The sequence below is a fragment of the Triticum aestivum genome, chromosome 1B (genome assembly GCF_018294505.1).
Source record: "Triticum aestivum cultivar Chinese Spring chromosome 1B, IWGSC CS RefSeq v2.1, whole genome shotgun sequence".
Lineage (NCBI taxonomy): Eukaryota > Viridiplantae > Streptophyta > Magnoliopsida > Poales > Poaceae > Triticum > Triticum aestivum.
The window spans coordinates 83,365,249-83,376,657 of NC_057795.1; the positions used below are offsets into that span (position 1 = coordinate 83,365,249).

At 42.4% G+C, this 11,409-nt stretch overlaps 1 long non-coding RNA gene across 1 annotated transcript; it reads left to right on the plus strand.

Moving 5' to 3' along the window:
* Positions 1-6,296: 6,296 nt before the first annotated feature.
* LOC123108686 (uncharacterized) lies at positions 6,297-10,927 on the plus strand. Its single transcript, XR_006452017.1, has 3 exons — positions 6,297-6,541; positions 6,666-7,098; positions 9,965-10,927. It is a non-coding gene; the product is annotated as an uncharacterized lncRNA (long non-coding RNA).
* The last annotated feature ends 482 nt before the right edge of the window (positions 10,928-11,409 follow it).

Consider the following 11,409-nt stretch of genomic DNA (forward strand, 5'->3'; position numbering starts at 1 on the left):
GGGATGTCTATCTGAGTGGGAGTTCATTAGATGAACTTAATTATCCTAAACATAGTCAAAAGATCTTTGCAAATTATGGCGTAAGCTCGCGCTTTAGTTCCACTGTTTAGATATGTTCCTAGAGAAAAATATAGTTGAAAGTTGACAGTAGCGATTATGCGGACAGTAGAAAGCTTATGTCCTTAATGCACCGCTCAGTGTGCTGAACCCCAAACATAGTCTGTGGATGTTGTGAACATCGGACATACATGTTTTGATAACTACGTGATAGTTCAGTTAAACGGTTTACAGTTGAGGCACCAAAGACGTTTTCATAATGTCACGGAACATATGAGATGTTTCGAGGGCTGAAATTGGGATTTCAGGCTCGTGCCCACGTCAAGAGGTATAAGACCTCCGACGATTTTCTTAGCCTGCAAACTAAGGGAGGAAAGCTCAATCGTTGAGCTCGTGCTCAGATTGTCTGAGTGCAACAATCACTTGAATCGAGTGGGAGTTGACCTTCCAGATGAGATAGTTATGTTTCTCCAAAGTCATTACCACCAAGCTGCTAGAGCTTCGTGATGAACTATAACATATCAGGGATAGATATGATGATCCTTGAGGTATTTGCAATGTTTGACATCGCAAAAGTAGAAATCAAGAAGGAGCATCAATTGTTGATGGTTGGTGAAACCACTAGTTTCAAGAAGTGCAAGGGCAAGAAGGGATACTTCATGAAACGGCAAATCAGCTGCTGCTCTAGTGAAGAAACCCAAGGTTGAACCCAAACCCGAGACTAAGTGCTTCTGTAATAAGGGAGACAACCACTGGAGAAGAATTACCCTAGATACTTGGTAGATAAGAAGGCTGGCAAGGTCGATAGAAGTATATTGGATATACATTATGTTAATGTGTACTTTACTAGTACTCCTAGTAGCACCAGGGTATTAGATACCGGTTCGGTTGCTAAGTGTTAGTAACTCGAAATAAAAGCTACGGAATAAACGGAGACTAGCTAAAGGTGAGCTAACGATACGTGTTGGAGGTGTTTCCAAGGTTGATGTGATCAAACATCGCCCGCTCCCTCTACCATCAAGATTAGTATTAAACCTGAATAATTGTCATTTGGTGTTTGCGTTGAGAATAGACATGATTGGATTATGTCTATCGCAATACGGTTATTCATTTAAGGAGAATAATGGTTACTCTATTTATTTGAATAATACCTTCAATGGTCTTGCAACTAAAGGAATGGTTTATTGAATCTCGATCGTAGTGATACACATTTTTCATGCCAAAAGATATAAGATAGTAATGATAGTACCACTTACTTGTGGCACTGCCATGTAAGTCATATTGGTATAATACGCATGAAGAAGCTCCATGTTGATGGATCTTTGGACTCACTCGTTTTTTGAAAAGTTTGAGACATGCAAACCATGTCTATTGGTCTATACGCATGAAGAAACTCCATGCAGATGGATCGTTTGGACTCACTTGATTTTGAATCACTTGAGATATGCAAATCATACCACATGGGCAAGATGACTGAAAAGCCTTGTTTTCAGTAAAATGGAACAAGATAGCAACTTGTTGGAAGTAACACATTTTGATGTGTGCAGTCCAATGAGTGCTGAGGCATGCAGTGAATATCGTTATGTTCTTACTTCACAGATGATTCAAGTAGATGTTGTATATTTACTTCATGAAACACAAGTCTGAATTATTGAATGGTTCAAGTAATTTCAGAGTGAAGTTTAAGATCTTTGTGACAAGAGGATAAAATGTCTATGATATGATCATAGAGATGAATATCTGAGTTACGAGTTTTGGCACACAATTAAGACATTGTGGAAATTGTTTCACAACCAATACCGCCTGGAACACCATACTGTGATGGTGTGTCCGAACATCATAGTTTCACCCTATTGGATATGGTGCGTGCCATGATGTCTCTTATCGAATTACCACTATCGTTCATGGGTTAGGCATTAGAGACAACCGCACTCACTTTAAATAGGGCACCACGTAATTCCGTTGAGACGACACCGTTTGAACTATGGTTTGGAGAAACCTAAGTTGTCGTTTCTTAAAGGTTTGGGGCTGCGACGCTTATGTGAAAAAGTTTCAGGTTGATAAGCTCGAACCCAAAGCGGATAAAATGCATCTTCATAGGACACCCAAAACAGTTGGGTATACCTCCTAACTCAGATCCGAAAGCAATAGGGATTGTTTCTTGAATCGGGTCCTTTCTCGAGGAAAGGTTTGTCTCGAGAATTGAGTGGGAGGATAGTGGAGACTTGATGAGGTTATTGAACCGTCACTTCAACAAGTGTGTAGCAAGGCACGGGAAGTTGTTCCTGTGGCACCTACACCAATTGAAGTGGAAGCTTATGATAGTGATCATGAAGCTTCAGATCAAGTCACTACCGAACCTCGTAGGGTGACAAGGACGCGTACTGCTTCAGAGTGGTACGGTGATCCTGTCTTGAAGGTCATGTTGCTAGACAACAATGAACCTACGAGCTATGAAGAAGCGATGGTGGGCCCATATTCCGACAAATGGTTAGAAGCCATGAAATTTGAGATAGGATCCATGTATCATAACAAAGCATGGACTTTGGTGGACTTGCCCGATGATCGGCAAGCCATTGAGATAAATGGATCTTTAAGAAGAAGACGGACGTGGACGGTAACGTCACTGTCTATGAAGCTCGACTTGTGGCGAAGAGTTTTTCACAAGTTGAAGGAGTTGACTACGATGAGATTTTCTCATCTATAGCGATGCTTGAAGTCCGTCGCAATCATGTTAGCACAAGCTGCATTTATGAAATCTGGCAGATGGATGTCAAAACAAGTTTCCTTACCGGTTTTCGTAAGGAAAGGTTGTATGTGATACAATCAGAAAGGTTTTGTCGATCCTAAGGATGCTAAAAGGTATGCTAGCTCCAGCGATCCTTCTAAGGACTGGAGTAAGCATCTTGGAGTTGGAATGTATGCTTTGATCAGATGATCAAAGATTTTGGGTTTATACAAAGTTCATGAGAAACTTGTATTTCCAAAGAAGTGAGTGGGAGCACTATAGAATTTCTGATGAGTATATGTTGTTGACATATTGTTGATCAGAAATGATGTAGAATTTCTGGAAAGCATATAGGGTTATTTGAAAGGTGTTTTTCAATAGAAAACCTGGATTAAGCTACTTGAACATTGAGCATCAAGATCTATGAGGATAGATCAAAAATTGCTAAATAGTACTTTCAAATGAGCACATACCTTGACATGATCTCGAAGGTGTTCAAGATGGATCAGTTAAAGAAGGAGTTCTTGCCTGAGTTGTAAGGTATGAAGTTAAGAGTTAAAGCTCGACCATGGCAGAAGAGAGTGAAAGGACGAATGTCATCCCCCATGCTTCAGTCGTAGGCTCTATAGTATGCTATGTTGTGTACCGCACCGGAAGTGTGCCTTGCCATGAGTCAGTCAAGGGGTACAAGAATGATCCAGGAATGGATCATTGGACAGCGGTCAAAATTGTCCTTGGAGTAAATAAGGACATGTTTCTCGATTATGGAGGTGATAAAGAGTTTGGCGTAAAGGGTTACGTCGATGCAAGCTTTAACACCTATCCGAGTGACTCTGAGTAGCAAACCGGATACGTATAGTGGAGCAACCATTTGGAATAGCTTCAAGTGGAGCGTGGAAGCAGCATTTACAATATGACATAGAAAATTGCGAAGTATATACGGATCTAAATATTACAGACCCGTTGACTAAAACCTCTCTCACAAGCAAAACATGATCAAACCCCAGAACTCATTGATACTTAATCACATGGTGATGTGAACTAGTTTGAGACACTAGTAAACTCTTTGGATGTTGGTCACATGGCGATGTGACCTATCAGTGTTGATCACATAGCGATGTGAACTAGATTATTGACTCTAGTGCAAGTGGGAGACTGTTGGAAATATGCCCTAGAGGCAATAATAAATTAGTTATTTTTATATTTCCTTGTTCATGATAATCGTTTATTATCCATGCTATAATTGTATTGAAAGGAAACTCAGATACATGTGTGGGTACATAGACAACACCATGTCCCTAGTAAGCCTCTAATTGACTAGCTCGTTGATCAACAGATGGTCACGGTTTCCTGATCATGGACATTGGATGTCGTTGATAACGGGATCACATCATTAGGAGAATGATGTGATGGACAAGACCCAATCCTAAGCCTAGCACTAAAGATCGTGTAGTTCGTATGCTAAAGCTTTTCTAATGTCAAGTATCATTTCCTTAGACCATGAGATTGTGCAACTCCCGGATACCGTAGGAATGCTTTGGGTGTACCAAACGTCACAACGTAACTGGGTGGCTATTAAGGTGCACTACAGGTATCTCCGAAAGTGTCTGTTGGGTTGGCACGAATCGAGACTGGGATTTGTCACTCCGGTTGACGGAGAGGTATCTCTGGGCCCACTCGGTAGGACATCATCATAATGTGCACAATGTGATCAAAGAGTTGATCACGGGATGATGTGTTACGGAACGAGTAAAGAGACTTGCCGGTAACGAGATTGAACAAGGTATCGGTATACCGACGATCGAATCTCGGGCAAGTACTATACCGCTAGACAAAGGGAATTGAATACGGGATCGATTGAGTCCTTGACATCGTGGTTCATCCGATGAGATCATCGTGGAACATGTGGGAGCCAACATGTGTATCCAGATCCCGCTGTTGGTTATTGACCGAAGAACGTCACGATCATGTCTGCATGGTTCCCGAACCCGTAGGGTCTACACACTTAAGGTTCGATGACGCTAGGGTTATAAAGGAAGTTTGCATGTGATTACTGAATGTTGTTAGGAGTCCCGGATGAGATCCCGGACGTCACGAGGAGTTCCGGAATGGTCCGGAGGTGAAGATTTATATATGGGAAGTCCTGTTTTGGTCACCGGAAAAATTTCGGGTTTTTCCGGTAACGTACCGGGACCACCGGGAGGGTCCCGGGGGTCCACCAAGTGGGGCCACCAACCCTGGAGGGCTGCATGGGCCAAGTGTGGGAGGGGACCAGCCCCAGGTGGGCTGGTGCGCCCCCCCCCCCCACAGGGCCCAAGGCGCAGGGAAGTGGGGAAGGGGGCAAACCCTAGGGCAGATGGGCCCTAAGGCCCACCCTAGGTGCGCCTCCCCCCTCTTCCCCTCTGGCCGCCACCCAGATGGCATCTGGGAGCTGCCGCCACCCTTGGGGAGGGAACCCTAGAGGGGGCGCAGCCCCCTCCCCTCCCCTATAAATACATGAGGTTTGGGGGCTGCCCAACACACGAGTTTCTCCCTCTATTGGCGCAGCCCTACCTCTCTTACTCCTCCTCTCCCGCGGTGCTTGGCGAAGCCCTGCAGGATTGCCACGCTCCTCCACCACCACCACGCCATTGTGCTGCTGCTGGATGGAGTCTTCCTCAACCTCTCCCTCTCTCCTTGCTGGATCAAGGCGTGGGAGACTTCACCGGGCTGTACATGTGTTGAACGCGGAGGTGCCGTCCGTTCGGCACTAGGATCTCCGGTGATTTGAATCACGACGAGTACGACTCCTTCAACCCCGTTCTCTTGAACGCTTCCGCTTAGCGATCTACAAGGGTATGTAGATGCACTCTCCTTCCCCTCGTTGCTGGTTTCTCCATAGATACATCTTGGTGACACGTAGGAAAATTTTGAATTTCTGCTGCGTTCCCCAACACTTCATCATCAAACAAAATGAAGTTGTGAAAGAAATACTCATCTTCGCTATCCATGGTACCTTGTGAGCAAAATGTCAAACACCTTGCGGTCATTATGGAGACGCGACCGGAAAGAGCACGTACAACCCCCCTTGCAGGCAGCAAAGCAGGTTGGTGTTGGTGGGTGGGCGCCCTGTGGCAATGTTGTGCCTGCCGAAAATTGTTGGGGTCGACAGGCGGCGCTGGCAGCCGTAGCTTCTCTCCCACTGGCAACAAGGAACCACGGACGCGGTAAAAAGCTCTAACGAAACACGGCCGCGGGACGGCTGTGGCATGGCGTTGTTGTGGTTTCGGATGACCTTGATGGAAGGCGACATAGTCGGGAACGGGGTGGCAGTGGCGATTGCGGAGGGATGGAGGACGGATGTCGGAAGGCGGTGAAAGAAGAAAATTGGTTGTGTCCTCGATAAGTGGGTTAGGGGAGGACAAATGCGTGCGTTCCGCTCGTCCGTGCGTGTTCATTTGGCCGGAGACGGATTAAAAACGAATTGAAAATGGATATCGGTCCAGTTGCTCCTGCGCGTTGGACTGCCTTTTCTCTATCCAAAAGGACGCGGGCGGACCATTCGGGTTCGTGCGAGTTGGAGTTGCGATAAAAGCGATCTATCGTCAGGCCCTGGACGCGCGGGTACTTGTAGAGTGATGTGACCGCTTAGCCCATGCACCGTTAGCTCACTCCCGATCCGGATCACGATCTACTCGTTTCACTTCAGTCTGCGGCGACGACTTTTCTCCTCCCACGCAGATCTCGTGAGCGCTAGCACCAGCCGCAGCGCCAAAGGTAGCTCGTCTCTCCTCGCACCGTTCTGCAGATTCATGCTCTCGCTCTCGATCTACGCTCTTCTTTTCCTTTTCCTTTTCGGCGTCCATTTCTTGTGGTTCTGATTTGGATTCATGCTTTGCAGAGCTCGATCTGCTGCCGACTTCTTCAGCGCAGCGAACTGGAGATGGAGAGCCGCTGTTCGGTGTTCAGGCTGCTCTTCTTCAACCTTCTGCCTTCGGCGTCGTGTCTCCTCCTCCCGGATCCCGGTCGAGATCTCGTCCACCGCCAGGTCGCACCCTGCTGCCTCAGGGTGCAGCCTTGTGGCCACGAGGCGAGGTCACCGTCTTCGCGTCAACTGGAATCGCATCTGGCATCGACAAGCTTACTATTTCCTCCGGCTTGATCTGGCATCGACAAGCCATTTCCTCCGGTTGGATCTGGCATCGACAAGCTTACTGTTTCCTCCGGCTGGATCTGGCATCGATCTAGAACCATATCATCTGTTTGGTCTTCCCCGCTCCAGATTTCTCCACCGCATCGATCTGGCCTCCCTCCGAACACCTCCCGACTGCAAGGTAAGATCCTGCCGAGCTCCCCCCTTGAGCAGCTGCTGGTTCTACACGGAAGTATGTTTCCATACTTGCTACATTTCTTTGCTTGGTTATGGTGGTGTCTCAAACTTTCTGCTTGGACATAGTATTTCTTTGCTTGCACCTTTGACTGCTTGTGAAGTTTTTTTTGGGGGGGGGGGGGGGGGGGGGGGGGGGGGGGTGAGAAATTGCTTGTGAAGTTGTGTAGCTTACTGTATTTCCTTTAATTGTTAGTATAATGTTTTAAACTGGAAGTAATATGCGTAGCATCAATTCTTGGTCCTGTACTTATTCCAGTCTGAGCTTGTCTGGCGATATATCTAAAAAACGCTTGCGAATATGCTGAATCTGCTGGAACTTGCTAAAAGTATCACTGATTGGCACATACTACTCTATTATTCTATTTAAATGAGAATCAACTGGCTATGAAATTCTTTTCTTCATATCTTTTTCTGTGATACTTTTAGTAGGTCATTTCCTGTTTTTAATATAAATTTGCTACCATTTTACTCTTCCTAGATAGCACAATATTGGTAATTCATTACTCCCTCCGTCCCACAATGAAAGACGTTTTTTGACACTAGTGTAGTGTCAAAAAACGTCTTACATTATGGGACGGAGGGAGTATCTTTTTAGTTTAGTTATGTCTAAATAAATTGATTTGCCAATTAATAATTATAATTTTGTTGTTGTAAATACCTAATGATTATTGATCACATTCAGGGAGAAGGAAATGTGAAGATTTATTAAGTGGTATTTGTATAAACAAATTCTTTCTAGTCTAATAATCATAACATAACATACAAAGATTACTATCTTTGAAGCATCTCACTTTCCTATGATAACTAATTTTCAAATAAGACTCCCAAATAATTTTCTAAAATATATCATAGTGAGAATATATATTGACATGAATTAGAGAAAATATCGAGAGCCATTATTGCTATAACTACTATTTTGTTAGTAATATACCAAATGGAGCAAAACATTATTGATTCTATTTGCTCAGTTTTATGTGTCATGAGGTAACAAAAGATGCTATATTTGAAGGAAATGAAAGGGATGTTGTTGCTCAATTGTTATGATCTGCTTCTCATCTGAAGACTAGTTTATTACATATAAGCATGTTTTTGGAAGTTTGAGAGAGAGATCACAAGCAGATCCCGTGTAGAAGAGAACATCATTGATACAACTATAATAATTCTTCCACTTCCAAGAGCCATTGGACCACTGAGAAATATGTTTAGATATAATAGACAAGTCTTTTGATGAGAAGGTAGATCATAATAGCTGAGCGAAATGAATGTGATACAGTTGCTCAATTGTTATGATCTGCTTCTCATTTGAAGACTAGTTTATTACATATAAGCATATTCTTGAATGTTTGAGAGAGAGATCACAAGCAGATCTCGTGCAGAAGAGAGCATCATTGATACAACTATAATGATTCTTCCACTTCAAGAGCCATTGGGCCGCTGAGAAATATGTTTAGATATAATAAACAAGTCTTTAGATGAGAAGGCAGATCATAATAGCTAAGCAATAATATCATTTTCATTTTTTTTCTTCCAAACTAGCATCTTTTGTAACCCCACAGCCCATAGCATTGAGCAAACACAACCAATCATTATTTGCTCTATTTGGTTATCACTAACCAAAATACTAGCTATAGTAATGATGGCTAATGGTACACCTCCACATTTCTTCAAAATAGCTCTTGCTACTTACTCCATTTTTCATGTGGACACCTATTCTTGCATTCTTGTATAGAGAATTATTAGAGAGTCTTATTTAAAATATGTTTAGTTCTACTCCCTCCGTCCGGAAATACTTGTCGGAGAAATGCATAAAAATGGATGTATCTAGAACTAAAATACGTCTAGATAAATCCATTCCTCCGACAAGTATTTCCGGACGAAGGGAGTATTAATTATGTCATCATAGGAAGAGTGACATTATTCGTAGACACTGATTTGCATGTTGTTATGATTATCTGACTATAAAGATTGGTTTTTGTCACACGATACTCATTAACCAATTCGGTGAGTTTCTAATGGACAAAAGGTATGTGCACATAGTACTCGTCTTTTATTCTATTTAAAAGAGAATCAAATGGCTATGAAATTCTTTTCTTCATCTCTTAGTCTGTGATACTTTTATTATGTCATTTCCTCTTTTTTATCCAATTTAGCTGCTTTTTTACTCTTCCTAGCTAGCACAGTATTGATAATTCATTATCTTCTTGATTTCTAAATTCCTATAGTTTGTTTTAGTTTTCGTGTCTAAATAAATTGATGTGCCAATTAATATTTCTATTTTTTTGTAAATACCTTATGATTGTTGATCACATCTGGGTAGAAAAAAAGGTGAAGATCAAGTGTTGTTTGTATACGTTTTAGTTGTACTCGGATATCATCATAACAAGATGCAAAATTAGTATCTTTGAAGCATATCACTTTCTATGATACATAGTTCATGAGAAACCTCTTTCAAATAAGATTCAAATAATTTTCTATAGAAAATATGTCACGACGAGAACATATATTCATGTGAATTGGAGAAAATATCGAGAGCTATTTTGAAGAAATGTGGCGGCATACCATAGCCATTGTTACTACAGCTACTATTTTGTTTAGTAATATACCAAATGGAGCAAAAAAATGATTGCTTCTGTTTGCTCAATTTTATGTCTCATGAGGTTACAGAAGATGCTATTTTGAAGAAAATAAAAGGGATATCGTTGCTCGATTGTTATGATTTGCTTCTCATCTGAAGACTAGTTTATTATATATAAGCATATTTTTGGAAGTTTGAGAAAGATCATAAACAAGCGATTGCCACGTGTCGACAGGGCTGCTCGAGCGACAGAGCATCCCGCAGCCGCAGCGGACGATTGAACGTGTCGCACCCCACTGCACCATACAGCTATATTCTTCCACTTCATGAGCCACTGTACTACTGGGAAATATGTTTTGATAATAAACAAGCCTTTAGATGAGAAGGCAGATCATAATAGGTGAGCAATACTATCTTTTTTTCTTTCAAACTAGCATCTTCTGTAACCCCACAACCCATAGCATTGAGCAAGCGCAACCAATCATTGTTTGCTCTATTTGATTATTACTGACCGAAATACTAGCTATAGTAATGATGGCTAATGGTACACCTCCACATTTCTTCAAAATAGCTCTCACTACATTTTTCACGCGGACATATGTTGTTGCTCGAAAATATTCTTATATGGAGAATTATTGGAGAGTCTTATTTTAAATATGTTCAGTTCTATTAATTATGTCATCATAGGAAGAGTGACATTATTTGTAGACAATAGTTTGTGTGTTATTACGATTATCCGACTATAGAGATTGGTTTTTGACACACCATACTTGTTTTGCATGATGCGTGTTGTTTTTCTTTGTTTTTCTTCTCCGACGAGGCCTGCCCTTCGCTCACATCTCAAAAGTCCCGAGGAACACGAAGATCAGCGCACCAGCAGTCAGCAGCTCAAGTTCACCAACCCAGGAAAGATAAATAGGAACTAGGGCAAATAAAAAATAGTGTTTCTGGCTTTTGCTACCATGATATTGTGATCAAGAACAGGCTGTGTACTGCCCATTCCGATATGTTTGAATCATTGGAGGGGGCAACATTTTTTTTGTCGGTGCCAAATGCCAATATTCATGTGTCCCTTTGCTGAGAGCCTGAGCTCGTCATTTGTCTGTCTTGGACATGAGCTTCATTGTAGTATATCAGGATACTTCCATGACGCCAGATATCTTCAGAAGTCAATTTACATGGTTTCCTTCCTCCTCTCCTTTTACGTCTTGATGTTGAACATGTGCTCTTCAGTCTGTACCTAGAAGTGTTGATGATTTTGTTCACGTTGTGCTTGCATATTTTGGTTCAATCTCTTTCCATTTTGCCATGACCAATTGCACGTGCTTGCAAGGAAAGTGAGCCTGAAAAAACATGACTTTTTAAAGGTTGTAGAAACACTACTTGTAGTTTGTGGTAGCGTGTGGTTGAAAAAAGTTTGAAGGCGCTTATGGAAACAAAGGTTTTCCTGGTATATGATCCACTTGCGTCGAGTCTTGATGATGGCAACGGGCGGCGGCGGTAGGCACTAGGCAGGCGGCGCATTGACGCGTGGTTCAAATATCAATCGGCGGTGGATCTGTATGGCTAACGGTGAGGACAACGTTTGGTCTGGTAATTTTGTTGTTGTAGCTATGATTTTGCGTGAGACTGATTATCTTTACTCCAAATGTCTGAGTTGATAGAATTGCGTTCATGTTT